The sequence below is a fragment of the Palaemon carinicauda genome, chromosome 7, assembly GCF_036898095.1.
Source record: "Palaemon carinicauda isolate YSFRI2023 chromosome 7, ASM3689809v2, whole genome shotgun sequence".
In the NCBI taxonomy this organism is placed as follows: Eukaryota; Metazoa; Arthropoda; class Malacostraca; order Decapoda; family Palaemonidae; genus Palaemon; species Palaemon carinicauda.
Window position 1 is genome coordinate 107,953,337 of NC_090731.1, and position 24,273 is coordinate 107,977,609.

The window sequence follows — 24,273 nt, forward strand, 5'->3', positions numbered from 1 at the left end:
GTATAGATACGCTGGAGTTAAAGAGCATGTTTTATATTTATTTATGACTCATTTATATAACTTAATATACAGAACATATACTGTAATACTGTTCAATTGTCGTTCTCCATATTTTTCTTATGTTTAGACTGAAATTCTCGTATGTTATTTGAAATGAAAGTCAGGATGGGAACACTCAACAACGACTACAACAACAACAACAGCAATATAAGCAGCTGTTTCGTCCAATAAACAACAAAAGCCTGATATATACTTTTTCATGCATGGGATTTAGTTGGGTCATTTTCATAAGTTCCGTGACCACTGAGAGCGGAGGTACTTTTCTCATTGGATTTGACTTTTTGGAGGGATAAAAATTCGGCCAGTTTTCATCATGACGCTTAGTAACCGTGGATTGGTGATGGTAGGAAATTTTTAGTCAGGCCATTCAAAGAAAACCAACCTAATATGTGTGGCCTTGACTAGTACAACTTGGCTGATCAGGGCGATACACAACAAGGCTGTCTAAAATACAAGCCTTGTCAGTGGGGGAAAAAGTCAGCATGAGTAGGTCGATTGATATGGAGACAGATAAGGAATGAGTTTATTTGAGACCTCCATCTCTACAATCTACAGCTGATAATCCTCGGAACAATTAAGAGATTATACACACACCAAAAGGTGACGACTTTGAAAAATCGTGCTAAGAAAAAATAGACAGAGAAAAAAGCAAACAAATTTAAATTAAACTTTACCCTGGCAGTAGCCTAATTCCAAGATCCACTAGTTCTAAACTACGCTTCCATACCGCAAATAAAACCATAATTCTTTTAATAATTTCATTTAAAAGAAAAATATGATGTAAAAATTTCCGGCAATTTGAAATAATTTAACATTATCTTTTGCACAATCACCCACAATCGCCTTATTTTGCATTGCCTACATTTTCTTTACTTGAAGTATTTGAGGGATTTATTATTATTTTTTTTTCACTATTAATATTTGTAATTCTCTTAGCTGTGAGTTCCTTCCCAATTGTCTTATCGAAGAATGATGTCTCTGATTCAATATAATTAGATTTGAAGTGTAGCTGGCACACCTGAAAAGTGTTTAAATGCAATATTAAAGTACATAACATATTTTCATAAAAATTAGAGAGAGAGAGAGAGAGAGAGAGAGAGAGAGAGAGAGAGAGAGAGAGAGAGAGAGAGAGAGAGAGAGAGAGGGGGGGGGGGCAACCGAAGAATGAGGAAGCAATAATTGAAAGAGGAGAAATCAAAGAGAGAATGAAGTAGTAAGTAGCAAAGGAAAAAAATAAGTGAGAATACCCAAGTAAATTTGTAAACAGGTTGGTAGTCTTTAAATCATTATAAAAGAGGCTGATATTCTGTGACCAATACCACATGAGAAATGTAATACAATAATAAATATTACAACATTTGCAAAAGAAACCACTCACTTTGCAGTTTGGTACACAGCACATAAGAGGCATTAGCCTGGATTCCAGAAGAGAAAAATATTCTGGAATAATAGCCTATAGTAGCAGTGTGAAAGCCCTACTCGTGTAACGTGGAACCTTTCTTACCCCCCAAATGCCCCGACCTTCACCCGAGACGGCCTTGTACACAAACCCTTTCACCTTAAAATACACACACACACACACACACACACACACACACACACACACACACACACACACAGATAAACACACACACACACACACACACACACATATATATATATATATATATATATATATATATATATATATATATATATATATATATATACACATATTTATATATATATATATATATATATATATATATATATATATATATATATATATATATATATATATATATATATATATATATATATATATATATATATATATATATATATATATATATATATGAGCCATATATATATAGATATACTAAAGTCTGGACTCTCTTAACCCTGCATTGGTAAAGTTCCAAAGCGGGTACGCCATTACTAATGTGGTACTATAAATGAGACCTCAACTTTCGGACCATATATCTTCCTTATTAATAAATATATGTCAAATCCATGATTTTCTTATTTTACAGAATTCATTTCTCAATATCATATTAGGAATGAAGTATAAACCAATCATTTAAAATATTTAATTTGGAAAATTTGAAAAATAAGTATGAAAAAGTATAAATATATAGATTATAATCTGTAGAAAATATTTACATTATACATAAGTAACTTTGGCAAACTGCCTAATAAAGTTGAATTGCATGGCAGCATTCATGCCAATTTTCAAGGTCCTAGGCCGAAAATCATCAAATCTGTGACAGGGGTGAAAAAGGGCACTGGTGTAGCACTCGATGAAGGCACTGGGGTTGCACTCATTGAAGGCACTGGTGTGGCACTTGTTGAAGGCAGTGGGGTAGCACTTGAAAAAGACACTGGGGTGGCACTTGAAAAAGGCATTGTGGTGGCACTTGAAAAACACTCTAGTGGCACTAATTGATGGCACACTCGTGGAGATGGTGGCCTTCCCTGGTGGGCTCCTGAAAGGGGTAAAGGTCATTTGAGGGTCATCAACATCGTTGTCGTCATCATCGTTACAGACATCTTAACCTTCTTCATAGGGAATTGTATCCCCTTCTTGCTTTGAAAATGAGAAGAAAGGTGAAATGGAGGCTCACTTTCTAAAGAGGTGCTTGATGGGGTCGAATAGGAGAGTGCTGAGTGGGAAAAATTACTTACACCACCCTGGTCCATGGTGTCCACCTGGGGCACGTCACCATAATTATGATAAAAACAGGTGTCATCAGCACACTCATTATTATTAAAATCACTAAGAGATTCCAAAATCTCGTCGAGTCTTTTCTCAGAAGGGAATTTCTTCTGAATTTTGCCATACTGAAAAGTTGGAGTTTTTTTTTTTTTTTTTTTTTTTAGTTTTCCCCATTTATACTTGAACAAACGGCAGCCTAGCACAAAGAAGGCAACATCACTGCATAGCGACACTATTCACCAATGTTCTATGAAAATCTCTTTAACTTTCATTAATATCACTCTGAGATATTTAGTGAAATGTAAAAGTATACGAAATTTCAATTTCAATATAGTTTAGTAGTGTAGTACCTATATTGACACCAAAAATTTTTTTAAGAGCTACATCTCTGCGAGTATCTGAAGCTCCGACTTGTGAGTCATACCCCCTGCTGTATCATAACAAAGTCTAATGCGGCGCACCTCGAGAAAAATGCCACAGAAAAAGCAACAGGGTGAAATCTGGGAAAAAGTGCGTTGCGCCTGCGCCTGGTTCCAAATTTGGCCCTGTTAACTTACACAGGGTTAACAACCTCAGGATCAGAGCCCCTGGCAAAATCACTCAAAGACTATAGTATCTGACCGACCGGGTTTTGAAACCTGGTCCAGGATACTTGTATGACAGTTACCTTACCACTTCGTGGCTGAGTGGTAATATCACTGTCCTACAAGTATCCTGGACCAGGGTTCTATACCAGGCCAGCCCTATACTATAGTCTTTGAGTGATTTCGCTTGGGGCTATGATCCCGAGGTCCTTAAGAGAATCCCGTCTTTAATAAATAAATATATATTCCTTATTTGAGATATGAAAAACACATTTAAATATGCAAAAGTTATCATATTCATATATATATATATATATATATATATATATATATATATATATATATATATATATATATATATATATATATATATATATATATATGTGTGTGTGTGTGTGTGTGTGTGTGTGCTAAAACTACTTAAAGCAATGCTAAAACTACATAAGGGTATTGAGAAAATTATATTGAGAAAGAAGTTAGACAGTGGGAAGGATAATTGAAGATTTAAATAGAGAGAGCAAAAATGTAGGACTTAAGATTATTATGAGTAAAACTAAGATAGTCCTCAATGAAAATGCAAATAGACAACAAATAAGTGTTATGGACGAACCTCTACAGGTAATGGCAAGTAGAGGCCATATTTAAACCCAGAGTTTTGTCAGTTATGCTAGCTGGAATGCTGCCTGACATACATGAATATTACCGGCATTTTATGTAACAAACGCACACTCACACACACACACACACACACACACTGCACACACCATGGTTTATAAAATGTAGTCCAATATCATTGAACTGTCTTATAGATATGTCTGTTAGAATTGTGGATCATGGGATCTTTTCATCACAGTGAAGATTTCCACAAATTTTGTAGATTTAGAGATAGAGCAACAATGCCGTCCTAGCTCATAAAGATAGTCAGTATCACTCGAACTCTCACAAGACTAATAGGTTACCCGTCTGACGGATTCATTGCTGTCAGAAGTGTAATTATGAATTTTTGTAATAAAGTGGAGAAAAATTATATGGTCTGTCTAAAAAGTATCCGACTTAGAATTTTCCTGTGCAAAGTAGTGATGGTAGGCTGGTGACACTGTAAAGTGAATGCAGACAGCACAATGTACATGCTTGAATTTTTTCTCAGCTGTCCGAGGAGTCTGTCGTTGCCTCATTTTCATTGAGTGAACTGTTCTAATAAGTGCTTGTCAGATTTCATTTTTTATCAAAATGACTGAACTTCTTGAACAAAGGTATTATATAAAATTTTACCTAAAACTTAATGAATCTCTAACCGAAACAGTTCGTAAGATTAAGCAGGTGTTTGGAGACGATACTATGGGCGTAAAAGAGATTAAGGACTCGTTCAACCAATTTAAAACTGGACAGACATTGGTGGAGAGTGATGAGCATTCTGGGATGCCACAAACTGCTTGGAATACAGATGTTGAGAAGGTAGGAAATCTAATAATGGTAGATTGTCAGTTGACATCATGAGATATTGCCGAAGAAGTTCAGATCAGTAAAAATTATTGACATGCAATTTTGTGGTATGATTTCAACGTGAGCAGAGTGGCATCACAGAACTTGCTGGATACTACCAACACTGTTTCTGAACGCTGTTATAACTGGAGATGAGTCATGGATGTATGGGTATGACATACAAACAAAAGGACAGTTTTCGCAATGAAAGCATCCCTAGTCCCTGAGGCCGAAAAAAGCATGACAGGTGAGGAACAAAATCAAGGTGATGTTAACAGTGTTTTTTGATATCCGAGGAATTTTACATCCTGAATATGCACCAGTAGGACAAAAGAGTACTATCAAGAAGTTCTCCGCTGACTGGATGATGCAGTTCAGTGCAAAAGACCAGATGTCTGGAGGGTAAAAAACTGCCAAATGTATTATGATAATACTTCATCTCATTCACAGCACTTCATGCAGACTTTCTTATCAAAATATGGAATTCCAGTCGTTTGCTAAACTCCTTACTCTCCAGACATGGTACCTTCTAACTTCTGGTTGTTTTTGAAATTAAAGACACCAATGAAAGGATCCCTTTTTCAGAGAAGAGAAGGCATACTGCAGAATGTGACTGCAGAGTAAAATACCATTCATAGAGAATCATTCTAAGCGTGTTTTTTTTTTTATATATAATGAAAGGATTGTGTTGAGGTGCAAAGGGTCAACTTGGAGAGGGATGAAAGTCCCAATCCTGTCATGTGAGCAGTGTACTGTATTTTTCCCGGCAAAAGGTAAGAAACTTTATAGACAGACCTCATATGTTCTGATGTTTCATTATCCATTGACATGGGACATAATTGATGTCCAGTTAAGATTGTGGGTATTTACAGAAGACGCTGCTATTTCAGGAAATGAAAACGAAAGAACAGTAAGTTACAGTGGAATTGAAGAAAAATATAGACAAGAAGAACGAACACATGGCTTAGTAAATAGGTTAGATAATCTAATCGGGGTAATAAGTAGAGTATTAGCTGAATGACAAAATGAGTAATGCACAACCATAGCATCTCCAATGGAAATGAACGAGATTCAGGCGTACACGATCGTATACACACATTCACAGCCTAGAGAAGATACTTAAATGTCATAGTTCGAAAATTGTCAGACATTCAGTCTAGTGCTAGGTCTTTTGACGACCAACGAACTAATTATTATTATTATTATGATTATTATTATTATTATTATTATTATTATTATTATTATTTGCTAAGCTACAACCATAGTTGGAAAAGAGAGATTCTATAAGCCCAAAGCCACCAAAAGGGAAAATAGCCCAGTGAGGAAAGGAAATAAAAAATAAACAACAAGATAAGTTTAATAGCAATAACAACATTAAAAGAAATCTTTCATAAATAAACTATAAAAACTCCAAAATAACAAGAGAAAGAGAAACGAAAAAGAATTGTGTGAGCAAATGTACCCTCAAGCAAGAGATCTCTAACCTAAGACAGTAGAAGACCATGGTACAGAGGCTATGGCACTACCCAAGACTAGAGAATAATAGTTTGATTTTGGAGTGTCCCTCTCCTAGAAGAGCTGCTCACCATAGCTAAATAGTTTCTCCTACCTTTACCAAGCGGCAAAAGCCACTGAACAATTACAGTGCAGTAGTTAACCTCCTGAGAGAAGAAAGAATTGTTTGGTATTTTCATGGCTGTCAAGTGTATGATGAAAGAGTAAAACATGTAAAGAATAGGGCTGACTATTCTTTGTATGTGTCGGCAAAGATGAAACGAGCTGTAACTAGAGAAAGGGATCCAATGTAATACTCTCTGGCCAGTCAAAGGACCCAATAACTCTCTAGCAGTAGTATCTCAATGGGTGGTTTTGATCGAAGTGTTTTTGAGAGACTTTGAAGTGGTCACATATGGGTGGTTAGAAAAAGAAAATACAATCCGAGTAATTAGATTATTTGAAGACACTCCAGTAGTGGAGGTAATGTGATGATCGCAAGTCATTTTAGGATATTATATTGAAATGAGGCTATATCTAATTAAGAAGTACACTTTGGCATATGCATGAAAAGGTGAAATGAAAGAAAATTATCAACCAAATATCTGAGCGAGTGAGTTAGTTTTAGGTTTTCTAGTACATTTATACAGGGGATGCAACAGTTCTAACCTCCTAGAAGGTTATAAGAAAGCGGTAGGCCGTAAACAAATTTATAAGTTTGTATAGCTTTTTCTATGTGGCTATTTGTTCAATGATAATTGCTCATATGCAAATGTAGTGATGGTGATACAAATCATTCTACACAGTTTACCCAAAGAAAATATGGAGCATATCCCTTACGATTCTAGACAAGGGGTAACCATGAGATCAACATATGCAATGAGCTGTGTCCAAGAACCCCCAATCCGGAGGAGGGGGAGAGCGAAGCCAGCATCGGAGAAGACTCATCAGGTGTAGGCAGTGTGGTGTAATGGGGCATCAATGAGTGTATTGCCCCACAGAGGGATCTCCCGACTGCTATGCCTGTCAACCCAAGGGTCATCTATCTCAGAATTATTTAACAGTAAAAGCCAAGAGCAGGAGGGTTGTGATACACCCCACTTTCGCCCATTATCTGATGAAAATAAGCCAAAGGAAGGGGGCGAATAGGGAGACTGATGCCACCCCACGCATGGCAGCAGCAGCATTCGACAAAGCAGCAACCAAAAGCAGTCACAGTACGATGGAAAAAGGACCAACTGCCCTGTGGTGTTTTGCACCTGCCTCAGTAACCTCAACCTCACCCTAGTGCTGCCAGAGACAGCACCAGGGCAAGACTGTATTGGAAGCGAGTTTGTTATACCTTGACACGGCAGGAAGAAAAAAAAACACCATGCAAGACATACAATGACAGTAAACTTTTAGGTGGGATCTGTGAAATTTGTACATGATTTATTTTATCTTACCTTCTTTACTTATTTTAGGTATTCAGGGTATACCTTGTTAGGAATTTATAACGAATAAACAAATGTCAATTTTTGAGGGAAGGAACAGAGTAGCAGTTATGACAGGAGAGTGCATTCTACTGATTGAAGGTTATGAGAGAGTAGGAGCTTATACAGAGGGGAGAAACAAGTAGGGAAGGTAACGTAGGTACTGGGAAAAGGAGAAAGAGTGCCTCGCAAGTTAACTTAGCAAATAAAATAGATCTTTTAGAAAGTGATTCTATATGTGAATTGGAGGTATGTAAAATTAATGATGACGGGATACTGGGAGCCATGACTCCAGCCTCCATTGACGAAAACACTCAAAACTTGATTAGACAAGCCCCAAAACAACGTTTACCAGAAAAAAACCATTAGTTAGTAAAATTATAAATAGTTATTCCAATGTAACTGCAATTGGAGACAAGCTAGCAAGGAGGATAGATAATTTCCCCGTAGCATTGAAAAGAGGCACGCAAAGCCGATCAGGTCAGTGTTTTATAAGGTACCAATTCATTTCCAAGGAAAGATAGAAAGGGACAATAGTAAATTAAAGAACAAAGGCTTATCGAGAAGAGTAAAACCCAATGGCCTTTTATAATTGTAAAAGTTAGGAAAAAGGAGGGCTCAGTGAGATTGTGCTGATTATAGGAAGTTTAATGCAGTTGCTAAGGACAATGAATTTCTATCGCCCTTGATCGAAGAAATTACTCATAAAGGTAAAACATAGTAAATATTTCACAACTATCAATTTAAAATACGGATATCATAGAATATCCATTTAGGAAGAGAGAAAATGCATAATGGAATTTATAGCCATCGACACTCTACTTCAGTTTAATTTTCTTCCTTTCTTGGTTGAGAATTATCACAGTTATATTTTCTTTGGGGAATGATGGCAGTATTATCTCTCTTAATTACCCATAATGCTCTTGTTTATCTAGATGATATCACAATTTCAGGGAAAACCTCAGAAGAACATGATAACAATATTCGTAAATTCTTAGAAGCATGCGGCCGAGTTATATGGGAAAAAAAATATTCAAAGTGTAACAGGTCAAATTGTTACGTTATATAATTGCCCCAAAAGGTATTCAACCTTGCGCCAGTGAAGTAAATGCTATTAAGGAGAGCGACTCGGTCTTATTAAAATTATGTTATATTTGGGATCATTTAAAACTTAATCCACTTTTTTTGTTTCTCAACCGGTGTCCGTTATTTAAAAATCATAGTTTATATTATTAGCTGGTGTTTTATCGAACAGTTTTATCTTAGCTCAAGTTTTTCGTATGTTTTCTTTTTTTAAGTATTGGCAATATTTCTAAAGATTACCATCTTTTCATATGAAAGATTCCTTCTACAAAATTGTTGAATTTATAATTTCCCATCGTTTCATGTGCGAAGGGTAATATATACGTCGATAAGAAAAAAAATCCGATTTTTCTCTTAAGTTCCCTGTTTTGAGTTATCGGCCGTCATTTATACATATATATATATATATATATATATATATATATATATATATATATATATATATATATATATATATATATATACATATATAGAAATACTCTGATTAAATTTATTAGTCATTAGTTTGGGGGTTTAGAGGTAATTATATCTCACCAATATGGATCACCCCTCTCGACAGGATGATGAGAATAGGGAGCAACCCGTTCTGCTTCTAGTGCTTTAATAGGGGTAGAAAAGAATTGCAGTGCCTTCCATCGAGAGGGATTGGCCATTTTTTAGTTTTGGGTAATCATCAGTTCCTTTTATTACGTTAATTGATTGAGTAGCAGCCTGATCATCAGCCCTACATGATTTATTTTACAAGGGACACTTGACATCTAGACAATATTGTTAGCGTTAAATATACAGGAAGAGTAAAGTTAAAAAAGTAGCTCATGCCCTCTCCAGATGTGCAGCAATAGGAGTAACTACCAAGCCAAAACCGGGAAATGAAGCACAGATCCAAAATATTAAGTTAGTCAATCAACAAAGAATAATTACACATAGAAAACATGAGAAGCAATCAAAAAGTGGGAACCACGAGAGAGAGAGAGAGAGAGAGAGAGAGAGAGAGAGAGAGAGAGAGAGAGAGAGAGAGAGAGAGAGAGAGAGAGAGAGAGAGAGAGAGAGAGAGTTAACGGATAGTTTAGAGCGAGAGAGAGGGGGAGGGAAATGGTCAACGTGAATGTATGTAGGTGACAGAGGGAAAAATCTGCGCTGTCCAGAGTGAGTGACCTGGTGACGCATGTGTGATTGACCTAGGAGGGTGGGAAATAAAGGAAATCAAATAGGGACAGAAAAGGGATGAATGAATTGAAAGCGTGTAACCAGTCGTTAAAGGAGAATAAAGCAGTTACCCATTCATTTTGATATGCCTCGTGAGAATTTTTATAAATAATCATATATTATATTGTGCTTATATAATCGAGCCATCTATACTGTACATGCAATTCTGTATGCAAGGGATTTGGGAATTGATTGAAAATTAAGGAGAGCGTATGAAACCTTATTTTCGTTAGGAATGAGAAAATCTATAGAAAAGTATATAAAATGTTGCCCTGCTTGCAATTGTTTCAACGAACATAAAAAAACACCAATGTACTGGAAGCCAGGATATGGCCAGTGATTCCTGTTAAATTTTACAGGGTGTATATGGACGTGGAAGAACCATTTCATACGGATTTAACACAATATAAGTTATATGTTTGTTTGTGGATGGTCTTACTCATTACACTCATACTTACGCAATGTTGGATAACATAACAAATTCATTAGACCAGGAGCTGTGCTCTGTCATTACTATATTTATTTACCCGAAAACTTTGGTAAGTCATAATTGTTTTGAGTTTATAAATATGGTGGTGAAATCGGCCACATACTTGATGAAAATTTAACAATTTTCAATGACCTCAAATAGGCATTCAGCTAATGGCTTAGTGGAATCCCATAATATGGAAATGGTGAATATTTTACGTCACTTGGTGGGTGAAAACCCCCGTCATATGCACCTGTACCACCTCTGTGTCACATGATCGTACATAGTAACGACATTTCTCTTTTTTGTATAAATTGTCCTTTGAATCTTCACTCTCCCCTCGCACTGACAGAAACTCTTTTGCCAAGGAAACTCTTCAGGACACGATGTAGTCTGTCTAAATCTACCGACGTCTGCCTGGCAGCGGCCAACGGATCTGCAATACACACCTACGGTTACGAGAACCTCCCATTATCGTTTGGAAACGTCAAATTTAAATGAAAGTTTCTCATTACTGCGTCACATTTCCATTCCTCGGTGCGGATTTCCTCTTTCACTTCCACCTTCTGGTCGATGTCGCCCACCGACGATTGGTCGACGCAGACTCATACTTGTTGACACCTCTTCAACCTCCCCCCTCTAACCTCACACTCCACATCAGCGCACCCACGGATGCCTACGCCCACCTCCTTATGTCGTACCCGGAAGTTTTTCGGCCAGAACTTCGCCAAACACCCACAGCTCCTGCCAAACACGGTATTTATCACCATATCAAGACGACGGGACCACCAGTCTTCACCAAATTCAGACTTCTGGCACCGGATCTATTGATGGCCGCCAAAGAGACGTTCGCCGAAATGGAAAAAATGGGCCTTTGCCAAAAGGCCTACAGCCCATGGTCGTCACATTTACACATTGTCCTGAAGAAAGACGGCTCCCTCCGTCCGTGTGGGGATTACAGGCACCTGAGTATGCAAACAGAACCGAATCATTATCCCCTTCCAAACATCGCCGACGTGACCTCCTACCTGCACAAAGTGAAGGTTTTCCTCCATACTCGACCTCCTGAAGGGGTATTATCAGGTGACTATGAACCCAGAAGACATCCCCCAAGACCTCCATCACCACTCTCTTCAGTAAATACAGCATCAATTACTCCTGTTTTGGCCTTCGTAATGCTAAAGCCACTTTTCAATGTCTCATGGATGGCATTTTAGGGGACCTCCGTCACTTGCGCATCACGCTCGATCGCCTACAACAAAATGGCCTTGTAGTTCGGTATGACAAGTTACCTTCGAGGCCAACAAAGTGTCGTATATAGGGCACCGCATCACTCCTGAAGGAGACCATCCCCTCCCTGAGAAAGTAGCAGCCATTTAGAACTTCCCCAGGCCCTCGAATGTCAAAGCACTGTAGGAATTCTTAGGCATGATCAACTATTATCACCGTTTTTTTTTCAGCCATTGCCGCAACTCTTTCTCCCCTCTACACCTCCCTCAAGGGCAAGACAAAAGACCTGAAGGTCAGTCCCATTCAAGAAGCGGCCTTCTGCAACGCAAAAAGTGCCCTCATTTTTCCCATTCCACATGCCCGTCTCCTGCTCTCTACCGATGCCAGGGACGTCACTATTGGTGCAGTATTCGAACAGCTGGTCAACGGCTTGCCCTGCCCATTGGCCTTCTTCAGCAGAAAACTATTCAAGGCATAATCGGGTTATTCTACCTTCGATCGCGAATTGCTGGCGGTGCACTTAGTTGTCCGCCACTTTCGCCATTTCTTAGAAGGTATGCCCTTTGTCATTCGCACAGACCACATGCCTCCTTTGGGAAGACGTCCCCCTCAATGATTCCAACACTAGCCTCCTCTGTGACGTCAGTACTGGTAGACTGCGACCAGGGATTCCTGCTCCCATGCCCAGACAGATGTTTGATTTCATTCACGGCCATTCATATCCCTCACGCCGTTCTACTGCACAGCTGCTGAAGACGAAGTTCATTTGGCATGACATTACTAAGGATGCTGAGGATTGGGTCCGCGCCTGTACTTCTTGCTAAACTTCCAAAGTACATCGACAGATGGATTTAGGAGTTGGTACCTTTCCTTAACCTCAGCGTTGTTTCCCCCATATTCACGTCGGCGTTGTAGGCCTCCTACCCACATCACTAGGATATCCTTACCTGTTTACCGTCATTGATCGCTCTACTCGTTGGCCTGAAGACATTCCCATAGAAACTGCAACATCGGCCTCATGTATATCTGCCTTATTCTTAGGATGGATAGCAAGATTTGGTATCCCTGAACATATATCTCAGAGAGGTACCACATTCACCTCTCAATTGTGGACATCATTAGTGAATCTCCCGGGTATCACCCTACATCAGCCAACTGCCTACAACCCTGCTGCCAATGGAATGGTTGAACATTTTCATCGCACCCTCAAAGCAGCTTTGATATTCCGCTGCAAGGGCTCCAACTGGTTTACTCAGCTTCCCTTGGTCCTCCTGGGACTAAGGACCACTCCTAAAAACGCCCTGGACGTCTCGGCAGCTGAAATGGTGTATGGCGACACGTTGGTTGTCCCTGCCAATTTTTTTCCTTTTGCAACCTCCTCCGACGATCTCCAGTGCATATGACATGTTGTGGGAAAAATTACTCCATGTTTCCAGACTTGCAAATCCCCAGCAAAGCATCACATACCAACAGACTTGCACTCTGCAACGCACGTCTTCGTACGCAACGACACTAGCAAGACACCGCTAACGCCCACTTACACGGGCCTTTACCTTGTGATCTGACATAATCCGAAAGCATTCCTACTAAACATTCAGGGCAAAGACAACTGGGTCTCCATTGATCGTCTAAAACTTGCTTATCTCCTGCCAGATGACCCACCTACAGTTTGCTTCTTTAGATCAGGGTGCCCTATTTAACATGTACAGTATGTCATTTTAGGGGGAGGGGGGGGGGAGCTATGTCACTCAATCGGACATAGTAACCACATTTCTCTTTTTTGTATATATTATCCTTGTATCTTCGCTCTCCCCTCTCACTGACATCAACTTGTGTAAACCGGTCTGCCTACTTCATTGTTAACTGATAGCATAACCGGTTGCCGGTTGGACAAGAAATAGCATGTTGTATTTTTTGACCTTCTTACCGTGACCTAGTGTGTATATATACTAGATGTTCCGTAATAAAGTTACTCACTTGCATTCATCTCCCCATTGACCTACAACCTACTATTGGCCCGTCACACACTCCATGCTTCCTACTGCCCAGCTGGCCTTGAACATTGCTTATTATTGCATCTCTCAGAGACATACCTTTCTTTTTAGTGCATTGACAGGATCCTGTCTTACTATAAACGGTCATGATAAATTCACAACAGTTGCCAAATTATTCAACTGCCCAATGCAGAGTCTGTTAATTGAATCTCTCAAAGAGAGTAATGAACACAACTGAAAGGTTTTTGAAAGAGGCTATTAAAAAACGGCTCAAAGTATGATGAACGGTTTGAAACCACATAGGTTCAAGATATTTGTGGGTGATTGTCTGTATATGAAAAGATTATAAACTGAGAAATATAACCTACAGCTAACTACTTTGGCTCCGTACCAAGGAAAGATGGCTTAATGTAGCACAGTAGTAATACAAAACATTATCATTGGAGCACTATCTGAACATCACCAAGCACACACACTCGTACATGTGATTATGGAAGTTTTATTTCTCAAAACTGTCAATCAGAGTGTACCCCTACTCCTTACATACCAAAATTACCTGATTTGATGAGTAAGAAATTTTTATAGTTATTTGAAGAAACATTATTTCTTCTGTAGATGTTTTATAGAAAAACTTAATGAAAAATAATGTGTTCTTATGTGTGTGCTTAATATAGTGAAGTAAAGTGTTGTGACAGTATTGCTGTGCCTAGCATATTGCATAACAATAAGCCGAGTTAACCTGATAAAAAAAAAAAAGAGTTCAAATGGGTCAGGTGTTATCGGTCAGGCAGTTGCTGTATTAAAGATGTATTTATTTTTCTCCTGACTGCGGGGGACGGGGGTTCGGAAAGGGAAAGTAGCTACGGGAAGAGAGTTCACCCTCCGTGTTGGGCATTGTTAAAGAATGTGTAGATATGAGTACCTTATACTTAACCCTTTTACTCCCAAAGGACGTACTGGTACGTTTCACAAAACCCATCCCTTTACCCCCATGGATGTACCGGTATGTCCTTGCAAAAAACTGTTATTTGATTTTTTTTTACATATATTTGATAATTTTGTGAGAAAATTAAGGCATTTTCCAAGAGAATGAGACCAACCTGACGTCTCTATGACAAAAATTAAGGCTGTTAGAGCAATTTAAAAAAAATGTACTGCAAAATGTGGTTGAAAAAAAAAATAAACCCTGGGGGTTAAGGGCTGGAAATTTCCAAATAGCCTGGGGATGGAAGTAATTTTGCTATCCACTTAGATATATTGTAGGTTACACAATTGCGGGTTGAAGTAATTTGCCTCATAGGTACTCCTTTCTTGTGAATCTTCGGTAATCCATATATGTGGGAAAGAGATGGTAAATAAGCCTTAAATTTCTTGCACAACTCGGGATAATCTTTCTGGAGGAGAGATTTTAACATCTTATTGTAAGTTTTCCCATGCCTTGGCACCAAATCATATTCTCATTTAAAAGATACTTGTAATTTTGTTGATGGAATTAGAAATATTGATCTTCACAACAAAAAGTTAGTCAGTTTTGATGTTGAATCCTTATTTACCAAAGTCCCAGTAGAATAATGTCTTCAGTACCTGAGTAACAAAATTGATACATTAGATTTAAGTATACCTGTACCTAATGATATTTTTATAAAGTTGATAGAATTGTGTGTTTCTGAGTCTTATTTTACTTGTTATGTAGGAAGAAGGGAGTAAATCAGCCAGGATGTTCGGGAAACTAGAGTGTAAGAGGGTTCAGCTGGGTGAGTCCTCGAGTGTGTGTAGAGTGAATGTGATGCATGTTCGTGAAGGTTTACTACATGAAACGGTCAGTTTTTCTCTCAAATATATCGTCTTCCCATGGGTTCCCCTCTGTCTCCTGTTTTAGCAAATATTTCTATGGAATTCTTTGAAACAGAACTTTCACCTGACATTTTAGGTTTTGACATTTTATGGGTGAGATATGTAGATGCTATTTATGCTGTTGTTCCATGTTCTCTTAATATTGATAACTTTTCAGAGTCTTTAAACAATCTCCACCCTTCAATGAAATTTAAAGTTGAAATAGAAAATAATAATGAATTACCCTTCTTGGACACATTGGTAATCCGTCCGGAAGTTGGCTGTCCTAAATTCAAGGTTTACAGGAAAAAAACTCATTCAGATTCTTATATACATGCATTTTCAAACTATACAAGAATTACAAAATTAGGGGTTATTTCTAACTTATTTCTAAGGGCATTTAAAGTTTTCGACCATGAATTTCTTGAATTTGAAATAAATCATCTTAAAAGGGTTTTCAAAAATCATTGCTATGATTCTGGGTTTATCAAAAAGGCACACCTAAAAGCAAGGAAGACATATTATGTTGCAAAAGAAAGAGAACCATTTCTAAAAGATGATGAATGTCTTCTTATCATTCCTCAAACAGGCTAAGACAACAAATTACTTGACATCTGCCTAAAAAGTTGTAAAGTAGTTGAGTATATAAAAATAATGTAACTATTGAAAAGTTGTTGACAAAATCAGGGAAAGGAAAGGCTGCCAAACAAGCATGTATATATAAACTACCATGTGGTTCATGTGATAAGGTATACATAGGAGAAAGAGTAGATTTTGAAAGAAGAAAAAGAGAACATAGAGATTCCATTAGAAGAGGTGACGAAAATAGCGCTGTTTTAAACATATGACAGAGAAAAATCATCCAATAGATTTTAAGAATATGGAAAAATTGATATCAATGCCTGATACACATAGACGGAAACTGATTGAAGCTGTTTTAATTCAGAATTCTAATAATATTAATATATTTCAAAGTAATTTTAAATTGGATCAGTTTTTGAATAATACTGTAAAAAACAATGTAACTATTGTTAAGGAATTGTTAAAAGATGTAAACAAACAACCGTGAAATGCTGTTAATATTCGCTAAGACTGTGACGGGCTTTTTATCTCTTACGAACCTTTCTGTACCTCTTTTTCAAAAATTTGTAACCATTTTTATTCTGAAGAGGAAGACAGATGGTCCCTTCGAAAGCTCAATAAACTTCTATTACATTGTGGGTTATTTATATATATATATATATATATATATATATATATATATATATATATATATATATATATATATATATATATATATATATATATATATATGTATATATATATATATATATATTTATATGTATATACGGGTGTATATACACACACACACACACATATATATATATATATATATATATATATATATATATATATATATATATATATATATATATATATGTGTGTGTGTATATATATATATATATATATATATATATATATATATATATATATGCACATACATACATATGTATATATATATATATATATATATATATATATATATATATATATATATATATATATATATATATATATATATATATATATATGTATGCATGTATATATAAATATATATATATATATATATATATATGTATATATATATATATATATATATATATATATATATATATATATATATATATATATATATATGTATGCATGTATATATATAATGTATATATATACACACATATATATATATATATATATATATATATATATATATATATATATATATATATATATATATATATATGTGTGTGTGTGTATATATATATATATATATATATATATATATATATATATATATATATTGACAGACAATAAATAGACAGGTTAACAACAATTATATATATATATATATATATATATATATATATATATATATATATATATATATATATATATATATATATATATATATAAGAAGAGGAAAACCCAAAACTTTAAGCATAAGTATGATAGTAAACAGAACTTGTTTATCTGAAAGAAAAAACATTATTGCCACTTTTTAAGATACCGAGGTATCAAAGTCATATATATATATATATATATATATATATATATATATATATATATATATATATATATATATATATATATATACGGATTTTGAGCGAAGCGAAAAATCTATTTTTGGGTGAGATGGCCATGTCGTCCTGATGGAAGTTCCTATAGGGTAGCTTCCTAGGGTATATTACAACTACGGCGATATTGCCAGAGAATTTACCTTAAGGTACCTAGAATTCTAACTCCTGGAGTGAATATCCCTAATGAAAGGGATATCGCGACATATCAGAGGACGTATCCTTGACACGCCACATGGCAATCTGCACCCCAAACAGAGATAACACATCGAGGGGTCAATTGGCAAGAAAACGAAAACGGGAAAGAAAAAGGGGGAGCCGCTCCCAAGGCTCCCTCTTCTCCAGTTTCGTAAGCGTGCCTGGCGCCAATCCTGGCGCCATCTGTATTCCTTGTAGCGATACACGAGGTGCTACAGATACTGTATGTAGGGAGGGGTCCTACAGCCCTTTCATAGAAAGGGAAGGGCGGGTCCATCAGGATGACATGGCCATCTCACCCAAAAATAGATTTTTCGCTTCGCTCAAAATCCTTTTTTTGGGCTCAAGCCATGTCGTCCTGATGGAAGTATACCAGAGCATTACTGTATCTGTGGATTCTCAGAACGTGCCGTACTCCCCAGAAGTAATTTTTCCCGGTCGACTAGACCTAGAGACCTAAGATGTTACCGTTATACATCTTTTCAACTAACCATAAACCATGTCAGAGCTTCCTGCCCCCTACAGGGAAGAGTCCTACTAGACTCTGGAAAAGTCTCGAAGAGTACATATACCTATGTATGAATACCAGGCAAGCTAATATAGTGGTCTCACCCTATATTATGTAAAGCATAGTTTGTAAAGAACCACTGCGTCAATATGAAATATCGACCAGTTCTCCGCACAATACTTGTATTGGACAAAGGTTTATATCCACAAAGGAAGAAACTTGTAAAACCGCCACCGTCCCCTTATGGGACGGAATCCTCCCGTTAAGGGAAAGCATAAACCAATGCAACATAGCTTGCATAAAGGAACAATTCTATTAGAATTATCCCAGATAAAGTACATAGAATGAATGCTCAATTATACCAATAAATTGACACAGGTGAAGGAGATGCAAGGTTCTTAAGAACAAGTTTATTGACAGACAATAAATAGACAGGATAACAACAATTATATATATATATATATATATATATATATATATATATATATATATATATATATATATATATATATATATATATATATATATATATATATATATATATATATATATATATATATATATATATATATATATATATATATATGTATATATATATATATATATATATATATATATATATATATATATATATATATATATATATATATATATATATATATATATATATATAAGAAGAGGATAACCCCAAACTTTAAGCATAAGTATGATAGTAAACAGAACTTGTTTATCTGAAAGAAAAAACATTATTGCCACTTTTTAAGATACCGAGGTATCAAAGTCATAAAAGTCTGTATTACAAATCAATCACATTAGCGTTAGAAACGCTCGGCACACATGTCTGCTCTTATGCTAGGTTCACCTTTGGATATGGAACAGTCTATGTGGGCAACTCAGTGCCCTCACTTAGTTTGTAGTACATTATGTAACTACCCACTCACCCTGGAATTAATCGTCCTAATTAAAATCACTGTTCCTCGCAGAGTTAAACAGTAGGGTAAACGACGCGACCCACTGCTACCACAGATCTCTTTAGTTCCTCTACTTGCTTCACATAGTGGCGAAAGAACACTCTGGAAGACTTCCAGCCAGTGTATGAACGGAGATGTTCAAAATCCATACAATTAAAGAAATTTAAGGATGAGGCAACTTTCCTCGGATCGTGACCTGCGGGTGTACTGTCAGGATCCGCTCTGCGAATAAAATATGTGATTTTCGCTGTGAGTTGATTCAGAGATAAATTTGAGCCTGATGTTTCTCCCCTGAATAGTTGACCACCCTTGAAGTCTGAAGTTCTACGAAGATAGACCTTTAGGCTTTCTACTGGACATAGAGATGCATCTTCTTTCAGAGGGCAGATAATCCAGGGACCCCACCTGTTGGTGGGTAACTCATTCTTGGCGAGAAACGTAGGTTCCGGAAACAGGTTCAGTTCTCCCCCATCCAGGAACTGAACACGACCTGCCTCTCTCGAGAGGGCTACAATATCACTAACCCTGGCCCCGGACGCGAGTGCAAATAGGAAAACAACTTTTTGTGTCAAATCCTTTATCGCACACTCCTCATTGCTCAACAGAGAAGCGAAATGAAGAACTTTGTCTAAAGACCATGAAATGGGCTTTGGAGGTGCTGAAGGTCTGAGCCTAGCGCAGGCTTACGGAACTTTATTAAAGATCTCGTTACCAAGGTCGACCTGGAAGGCATAAAGGATGGGTCTTGTCAAAGCAGACTTACACGCCGAAATCGTGTTAGCTGCCAACCCTTGACCATGGAGGTGGATCAAGAAAGATAAGCAGAAGTCCATCGAGATCTCCTGCGGATTCTTCGCCTTGACAAAGGCAACCCATTTTCTCCAAAATGACTCATATTGCCTTCTAGTCGATTTGCACTTATATTCCTCTAGGAAGTCTATGCTGGCTTTCGAAATCCCAAAACGCTTTCTCACCGCTAGGGAGAGAAAATCATGAGCTGCAGGGTCCGGGTTTTCTGTAATGAAGCGCAGACAGTCGACTTTTGGACTCGCTGGGTCAGAACTGGATCTGGTAGCGGTACAAATTTCAACCGTAGTTCCAATGCCAGGGGGAACCACACGCTGTTCGGCCACTTGTGGGCCACCATTGCCGCTATCCCCTTGAAGGATCTTAGTTTGTTGAGGACCCTCAACAGAAGGTTGTGAGGAGGGAACAGATAAATCCTGGACCATCTGTTCCAGTCGAGGGACATCGCGTCCACTGCTTCCGCTAAGGGGTCCTCGTACGGGGACACGTACAGGGGTAACTTCTTGTTGTCTTTCGTCGCAAAGAGGTCTATATGCAGTTCTGGGACTTGATTCAGAATGAAGGAGAATGATCCTGCGTCTAAGGACCATTCCGACTCTATCGGTAAGAACCTGGATAGAGCGTCCGCTGTCACATTGCGGACTCCTTGAAGGTGAACTGCCGACAGGTACCACTTCTTTTCCGCCAATCGGAAGATGGCCAACATCACCTGGTTGAGAGGTGGTGACCTCGATCCTTGTCGATTCAAGCATCTCACAACTACCTCACTGTCCATCACCAACCTTATGTGGATCGAGTGACGCGGGGAGACTTTCTTTAAGGTAAGGAGCACTGCCATAGCTTCTAGAAAGTTTATGTGAAAGGTCTTGAATAGCTTGGACCAAGTCCCCTGGACTTCTTTCCGATGAGAGTGACCTCCCCATCCCTCCTTCGAGGCATCTGAGTGAATTGTCACCGACGGGGGAGGTGGCTGAAGAAGAACCGACTTCTTTAGATGTCTGGCTTGGGACCAAGGCCTGAGAAGAGTACGTAGCCGAAGCGGAACTGGTCTTCTCAGATCTCTTCGCGCGTTTGATGCATAACTTCTCCAAACTCCGGTTGCATCCTTAACCTCTGCTCTTAGCACTGGGTCTGTCACCGAAGCAAACTGGAGAGAACCTAGTACCCTCTCCTGTTCGCGTCTTGATATCCTTTCGGAATCTAGAAGTCTCTTGACAGAACCCGCTATTTCCTTCCTTTTCTTCGCCGGGATGGAGAAACGGTGTGACATTAGGTCCCAGTGGATTCCCTGCCACTGGAACTTCTGAGATGGAGAAAGTCGAGACTTTTTCTGTTGATCTTGAAGCCTAGATACTCTAGGAACTGGATCACTTGACTGGAAGCTTGCAAGCATCTTGTCTCGGATGCTGCCCACACCAGCCAGTCGTCCAGGTAGGCTACTACCTGAATTCCCTTTAGGCGTAATTGTTTGAGAGCTAAATTCGCAAGCTTTGTGAAGATCCTTGGGGCTATATTTAGCCCGAATGGCATGGCTCTGAAGGCGTATAGTCTTCGTTGTAGCTTGAACCCTAGGTAGGGGGAGAGTCGACGGTTGATTGGAACGTGCCAATAGGCGTCTGACAACTCTATGGAGACGGAATATGCCCTCTTGGGCAGTAAGGTCCTTATGTGTTGCAGTGTTAGCATCTTGAACTTGCAATTCACTATGAACTTGTTGAGTTGCGACAAGTCCAGAATAACTCTGAGCTTTTCCGAGTCTTTCTTGGGAACACAAAACAGCCTCCCTTGGAATTTGATGGACTTCACCCTTCGGATCACTTTTTTCTCCAACAGTTCTTGGACGTACTCCTCCAGAACCGGGGTGGAGTGTTGGAAAAACCGAAGGCACGGGGGTGGAGTGCTGTACCAGCTCCAGCCCAGTCCGTTCTTGAGTAGGCTGTGGGCCCAGGGATCGAAGGTCCACCGATCCCGAAAATTCTGAAGTCTCCATCCTACCGGCATCATCTCACTTGGACTGCCGTCCTGAGGTCTTGCCTCCCTGACCGCGACCACCCCTGAATCCCCTTCCCCTTGAGGGGCACCTAGACGAGCCTCTGGCTGCTCCTCTAGGCTTTGCTCGAAAGGAAGTAGACTGCCCTTCGAACGTTGGGGTGAATGCCGTAGACTGTGTCGACACGGCCTGGGGTACCCACTGGAATGTGGTCGGGGTTTGTGCCACCATCTGGGGCACTGAAGGCAATGGCAATTGCAGTTGCTGTTGCTGTCTAAGAGGCTTGGCTGGCCGAGACGGTAGCCTAGTCCTCATAGTCTTCCTCTTTGGTTGAGGACCCTCATCCGGGGAAGACTTTCTTTTGTTAGCCAGGCCCCACTTCTGGAGAAGGTTTCTATTCTCCGTGGCGGCCTTATCAACAACTTCTTTGACCAATTCGGTAGGGAAAAGGTCTTTGCCCCAAATGTTGGAGGAGATTAGTTTCCTTGGCTCGTGCCTCACCGTAGCCGAGGTGAACACGAACTCCCTACAAGCTCTCCTTGCCCTGACGAAGCTATAAAGATCCTTCGTCACTGTGGCCAGATGAGTCTTGGCCACTACCATGAACATTTCATGGACCTTGGGGTCACTTGCCATCGTCTCAAGAGTAGTCTGAAGAGACATTGAGGCAGCCAGTCTTTCTTTTGTCTCGAGCTCTCTCCGCAAAAGAAAGTCAGACAGCTTAGGGAGGTCCTCGCCGAACTGACGTCTGGCAATATCAGCCTCCAACTTCCCAACTGAGAAGGTAAGATGGACGTCCTTCCAGTCTTTGTGGTCCATAGGCAGGGCCAGCGACAAGGGTTTACACTCCTCCAGGGAGGTGCAAGGCTTGCCGGCCTCGACTGCTTTTAGTACAGCCGCAAACCCTTTCTGTAAAAAGGGGAAGGCTCTAGCAGGAGAGGACACAAAAGAAGGGAGCTTCTTACTCAATGCAGCTACCTTTGAGTTCGTGAAGCCCCTCTCTTTCATCGAGGATGAAAGCAAAGCTTGAGCCTTAGCATGGTCCATCACTATGACCTCCTTCGGCTCTGTCTCCTCCTTTGAAGCTGGTTCCTTCCTCAGCCGGACATAACAGTCCGGATATGACCCCTTGCTGGGCCCGAATTCCACCTCCTCTAGGGGAACTGAACCCAACTTATCCGAGATGACGATCTTTCCAGTCGTCATCGGCATGTGCTCAGCATACCTCCACGGGTTAGCATCTGAGCACAAGGGAAGGTCTTTCACATTTAGCCTTTTCTGGGGCATATGTGATGCTGCAAGCCTCTGCATCTGCAGTTCCATTGCAGCCGCCTTCTCCTGATTCTCCTTCTGCATTTGTTGGATCATTCCAACAATGGAGGAGAGGGCCTGTCCCAGCTCTACTGGGACACCGGCCGATGTTGAGGGAATAGGCTCCTGGATCTGAACCAGAGTAGCCGACACCTCGTCGACCTCTTCCTCTACAATGTCTGGGGCTTGAACTTCATCCTGGGCTCCTGCCAGGAGGGCTTCCTCCAGACGCTCGTCCACGTCAGACATCCTGTCATCCAACTGGATGTCTTGCAAAGCGACCGCTACTTCAGCATCCACCTGGATCTGAACTTGGGGGATCTCCTCTTGAGGCTGGGGAATCACTGCATCAGCTGATGCACTAGGGAAAAGATACGCCCTCATCTTCTCACTTGGAAGATAAGATCCAGATGTGTTCTTCTGGAAGCCCCTTACCCAGGTACGAAGCTTCTCCCTTGCTATATCCCTTGATTCTGCCGTCCTAGGGGAATCAAAGGCCTCAGTAATCAGGTTAGTGCACACGGTACATACCTGAGGGTCCCAATACTGGAGATCACCCTTGGAGACAGCGCATGCTGCGTGCCTCCTACAAAACTCATGTCCGCAGAGGTTCTTACTGCGGACGTTGCAGAAAACACTTCCGCACTTCGGAGGGTCCTCCTGTAAAGAGAAGAAATTTCCATGAGTATCAAGTGAACTATGTATCACTGGATATGCACAGTTTAGCATAACAAATCAGAAAGGAAAGACACAC

The 24,273-nt window shown here is 39.2% G+C and overlaps 1 protein-coding gene across 1 annotated transcript in view; it reads left to right on the forward strand.

Moving 5' to 3' along the window:
• LOC137644477 (glutamate receptor 1-like) overlaps window positions 1-24,273 on the forward strand; it is a 1,072,045-nt gene that overhangs the window by 792,355 nt on the left and 255,417 nt on the right. The gene's annotated exons all lie outside the window — the stretch shown is intronic.